Source organism: Festucalex cinctus, chromosome 19 (genome assembly GCF_051991245.1).
Source record: "Festucalex cinctus isolate MCC-2025b chromosome 19, RoL_Fcin_1.0, whole genome shotgun sequence".
Lineage (NCBI taxonomy): Eukaryota > Metazoa > Chordata > Actinopteri > Syngnathiformes > Syngnathidae > Festucalex > Festucalex cinctus.
In genome coordinates this window covers 20,759,861-20,765,272 of record NC_135429.1, presented here as the reverse complement: position 1 = coordinate 20,765,272, position 5,412 = coordinate 20,759,861, and the positions used below count along the sequence as shown (strand labels likewise).

At 33.6% G+C, this 5,412-nt stretch overlaps 1 long non-coding RNA gene across 1 annotated transcript; it reads left to right on the top strand.

Moving 5' to 3' along the window:
• The first annotated feature begins 859 nt into the window (after positions 1 to 859).
• LOC144007490 (uncharacterized) lies at positions 860 to 4,612 on the top strand. The gene is made up of 2 exons (XR_013280194.1): positions 860 to 1,307; positions 2,044 to 4,612. It is a non-coding gene; the product is annotated as an uncharacterized LOC144007490 (long non-coding RNA).
• Positions 4,613 to 5,412: the final 800 nt, after the last annotated feature.

Below are 5,412 nucleotides of genomic sequence, written 5' to 3'. Positions count from 1 at the left end.
CTGACCAATGCTTTACTTTTGAAATGTGTAATTTTAGCAAAGTGACAATGAAATAGTGCAATGTAACAACTCACATTTGTTCGTCCCTGGTTGCTGTTTCTGTTTCTGTTGACTTTAAGAACCTTGTGTAATCTCTGAAACAAAACTGCACCTCCATTGTGACACAGTCTTTTGTCTTGAATATGCAGAAGAATGGAACAGTCTTTCTTCATCTCAGCGGCCTGCAGCAACCAACCCGCTTTTAGACAAAAAAGAATTACATTATAAGTGTTATTGTCACATCACCTCTTTACAGTATATGCACATCACAGATTTAAGTAAAGTAAAGTGTTTGTTGAGGTTGATGAGAGAGAGTTTGGGGAAAAGGGAGTGTGTAGCTGTGACTCTATTATGACTCTGATGGGCACAGGTAACTCGAGTTTGGTAACAACTGTTGGATTCACTCGATAAATCATTCAGCAGCTCGCGTTTTTAATAAACTATAGCCTTAAAACTTAACATAGCAAAAAATTATTTTCAACCCTATACTAAATATCGGTCACATTAATAACAGAAATGGGCACGCGTGTGTGTAGCACATACCTGCTGACAATGTTTCTGCTTTGGCGAGATGATCCCTCTTCCGTGTGCCTTCCAATCACAGACGAGTCTACTTTGAAATTTATTTTTACAAATGATGCAGATGGCTGGAAGAACGGGGCCAGCCCAAACTCTCTCTCATCAACCTCAACAAACACTTTACTTTACTTAAATCTGTGATGTGCATATACTGTAAAGAGGTGATGTGACAATAACACTTATAATGTAATTCTTTTTTGTCTAAAAGCGGGTTGGTTGCTGCAGGCCGCTGAGATGAAGAAAGACTGTTCCATTCTTCTGCATATTCAAGACAAAAGACTGTGTCACAATGGAGGTGCAGTTTTGTTTCAGAGATTACACAAGGTTCTTAAAGTCAACAGAAACAGAAACAGCAACCAGGGACGAACAAATGTGAGTTGTTACATTGCACTATTTCATTGTCACTTTGCTAAAATTACACATTTCAAAAGTAAAGCATTGGTCAGCAATATGTCACTTGTATTCTGTTTACATTTCGAGACAGCATTAATTAGAAAGCATGACTCTGCACATATTAAGTGAGTGTGTGTGTGTTTTAGACAACCCAATGCTGAGAGCTACAAATTCTTTTTGTGAACAAGTAATCCGTCAAAGGATTATAGTTGACAAAGATGTGATGAGAATGGACAAGCTAAGGGGTTTGTGAACAGTGTTAATAAACACGGGGATCTTGATGCTTCAGACTACAGGTAACATATAAATCTTCACATTGAAACACATTTATGAAATCTATGGGGAGAGATTTGTCTAAAATCTCACTGTTTCAGAGAAAAATAGTTTTCTGACAAGCTCAATTTAAGTTAAAAATAAATAAATAAATACAATTGATTCTCTAAAAATGAAAACCAGTTGGTTGTTAATTATTACATGCAAATGTGTTTTTTTTGTCTTCTGTATTTATAATTGTTCTTTGACCAAGAAAGTATATAGGCCTATAGGTATATTTGTATTTCTATCCAAATATACGATTATTCACTAGAATTTTCAGTAGGATATCCAAATACCAAAATATTCGATAGCTGCAGCACTAATAATACTAATTTTGAGTTGTGGCACGCCCACACGAGTTATTTTACCACACACCCATGTCAAAACTAGCTTACTGCACACACACACACACTGCACCCCAACTTCAAATTTTTGCTAAAGTCATAATAATAATAATAATAATAATAATATATTAAAAATTTTGTTGGATCCAAAAGCAACTTACATAATTATAGTTTCATATGATTGTGATTGTCTTATTTTCAAATGTTGAAATATTTTCTTGATTTGAACAAAATATAATTGTTTAGAATAATCTTGATTTCAATTATTACCAAAATAATTGTGATGATTATTTTTTTCCATAATAGAGCAGCCCTAATGTGATGTGAATATGTGTATCTTGTGCTCATCTTTCCCTTCAATTTTCTATTTCAGGCAGCAAATACTGAAACGAAGATTGAGGTGTGATTTCCCCCAGCTGGTTTTTCACACCCCTTTCCAGCAACAACTCTGAAATGGTTTTTGTAGAGACATTATCAACAACTGACAAACTTTTAGACAGGGTACCTCACTCATCAGATACATCAACTACTGAGTCTACTGATGTAAGCCAAGAAAGTGACACTAACACATGGCTGGTACAACATCAGGTTGGAAAATGACAGGGCATACGAGGACACTTTACAGTGCAGGGCTGTAAAATCTATGTAAAATCTGCCATTTTGTTTGTTTCATTATCAAGATGTTAACTCTCCATTTTAACACTTTTCAAGCAAAAATCAAAATGTCTGTATTCCATTTTTCCACAACACAGACCTTTGTTAAATTGGTCTGCCAAAAAAAGAGAGCTGTTCCAATGAAGTTCCAAAGGTTTTATTGTGAATGCACATTTGATTTTTATTTTATTATTATTATTTTTTTTTATTAATATTTTTTGGGTAGGGGACGGGGGGTATAAATGACATGCTGTGATGACACAATCTGATACTTTAATAAATATTCTATATGTTATAATAATCTGGGCTCTGAATGCATCTATTTCCATCTAGTCCATTTTGCCTTGTTCCAGGTTTGTGGTGCATGGTAGTATTTTTGGCCGATGTATGCTGCTTCTTGTGTACCTTTCATTACGTAATAGGTTGTGAATTGTTTTCATATATGAAACATAAACATAGCTAAATGTAACATCTGTGTGCTGGTTTCACTTCTAGTTGAAGCGTTTTTTGTTTTTTTGGCACAAATTTAATATATTTAATTATCTAAATTCACATGATTGCACCAAACCACCAATACTTGTTTCTGATGTTAGGTACATGTATTTATAACATCTGGGAATGATTTTCTGTTGCCAAATTTAATGTAAGACGTTTTACAACCAAAAACTGTAGCACAAGATTTTCGTTTTTTGTTATTTACCTATATATGCATTTCTGGCTTGTAACAAAATTGGGGCAGGAAAACATTGGGTGAACATTTAACCCAAAGTTCAGAAGGGTATTATCTATCAAAAAATGCATTGAACAAGTAGTGCCCAGACAGTGGAGCGAAACTCATTTTCTAGGCACTTTTTGGGGGTTCACCCCACGGCCTAGAAGTTGGTGTGAATATTTGAATGTATTATTTACAATTGAGATAGGGTTGTTCTGATTTTGTTATGTGTGGTTATTGTATTGTCATGTCCGCTTTTAACTTAACAGTTTTTATCAGTTGCTAAAACACCAAACCCCGTTCGATGAAGCAAATTCTCAGTTTCCGAGACTAATTTCTGGAATGAAACACTTTTTTGACCAAACCTTACACACGGTTCAGGCTTAGACCCAATTCTCAAAACTCATCCACTCTTTTTGGATAAAACTTAAACACATTTCACACTATTCCTAAATTATTTTGCCCTAAGACTAATGCATGTTTTTTTTGTTAAAAGTACCCATTTTGACTCTATCACGTTTTTTGATTGAATTATTGAACATAAAAACAAACAGCAGAGAAACAAAAGTTAAAAAAGAAAAGAAGAAAAGAAAAAACAAAAAACAAACTCATCATAGTTTACATGTTCAAAAGGGAGTAGGAAGAAGTTAACTTATTTAGTCCTACCCCTCATACATTATACATTTAAACTTATTTCATTATTGATACAATACTAGGTTAATATTTTTAAAAATAAAATGATGCGTGCATTATCCAGCAACATATATACATGAAATTCCTAAACATATACCATAATACATTTATAAATCATATACTCATACTCATTATATACAATTTTCATGCTCTTATTTGACAAAAGTAATTTTTTTTAACTTTGCATTTAAACGTTTTTTTTTTAACTCAACAAGTGAGTCACATCTTTTCAAGTCAATTCCCAGATTATTCCACAAATTAACACCTTTTACAGAAACACACCTTTGCTTAATATTTGTTCTTGTTTTGGGTTTTTTGTACACACTTGTACCCCTTATATCATAAGGACTGTGTCTAATTTCAAACAATGTCTGAGTAATATAGCAGAGTAGATTGTTATATACTTTGTACATTATTTGTGCTATTTTAAACTCAACCAAGTCATAAAATGTCATTGTATTTAATTTGATAAATAATGGATGTGTTGATTCTGTATATTTTGAACGATTAATAATCCTTATGGCTCTTTTTTGCAAATTGAAAACAGAGTTAGTGTTTGTTTTATATGCAGTCCCCCAGATTTCCACACAATAGGTCAAATATGGTAATAATAATGAACTATATAATATATATAATGAGTTCATGTTCAGGACATCCTTAGTTTTATAGAGTATCCCGATGATTTTTGACATTTTCCTTTTAACATTTTCTACATGTGGCTTCCAACATAATTTATCATCAATAACTACTCCAAGGAATTTATTTTCATACACCCTTTCTATTTCATTTGAATTCACCATAATTTTAACTTGGTTAGTAATTTGTCTAGTGCCAAAAACTATGTTTATTGATGTATGTAAAATAAACCTCTGTTGACTACCTACCCTGGATGCTCTGTGTTAGATTATTTTATGTCGTGTCTAACAAATGCTCTCATGGTGAATATATTTTGACTTACTGTGTGTATGATCTGAATATATTGTTCGGATTTGAATACCGGATAATAGGTTTTGAAGTGAAAAGTCACGGCTTTTGTGAAAATTGTTTGAATTTTTGTGTTTGTGTTTAAGGTTTTGAGAAAATGGGTACAGGTTTCAAGAAACGTGTATTAGCAATTGAGAAAGACTGTAATAAGATGGTTAAATTATTATTTTTATTTTCGTGTTTACGAATACCCTTACCATTCCATGTTACTATTTTATAACTTTTGCATTGCTCGACCTGCTCCTCTCCCTCCTCTAATTCCTCTTCCTCTGGCTCTGCCTCTATCCATTGCGCTTGTTTGGACTCTCCAGCAAACTGTACACTCTGAACTTGAGTTTATAGGTGTGGTCACATCATTAGCAACAAGTGTATTCAATTTTTGAGTTGTTGTGTGAACGCCAGTTAAGTCCGTTGTGTTCAAATATTGTTGACTTGTGGTAAACATTTTGTATCGCATGAGAGCAATTTGTGAATTGTGTCTTCATGTAAAATGTTTTTATGGCATTGGAAAATGAGGGGTTACATTTATTCAATGTGTTTAGACAACTGGTCATTCGGTTCAGAGGACTGGCATTTGGGTTTTAGTATTTGAGAAAATATCCCAAGGAGAGCACGCTGGCAGACGTCTAACCAACCCCCTCGCTCATATCCACCAGCCCCCCAACAATTATGGTCATTGAAACACACACACTCAAACTG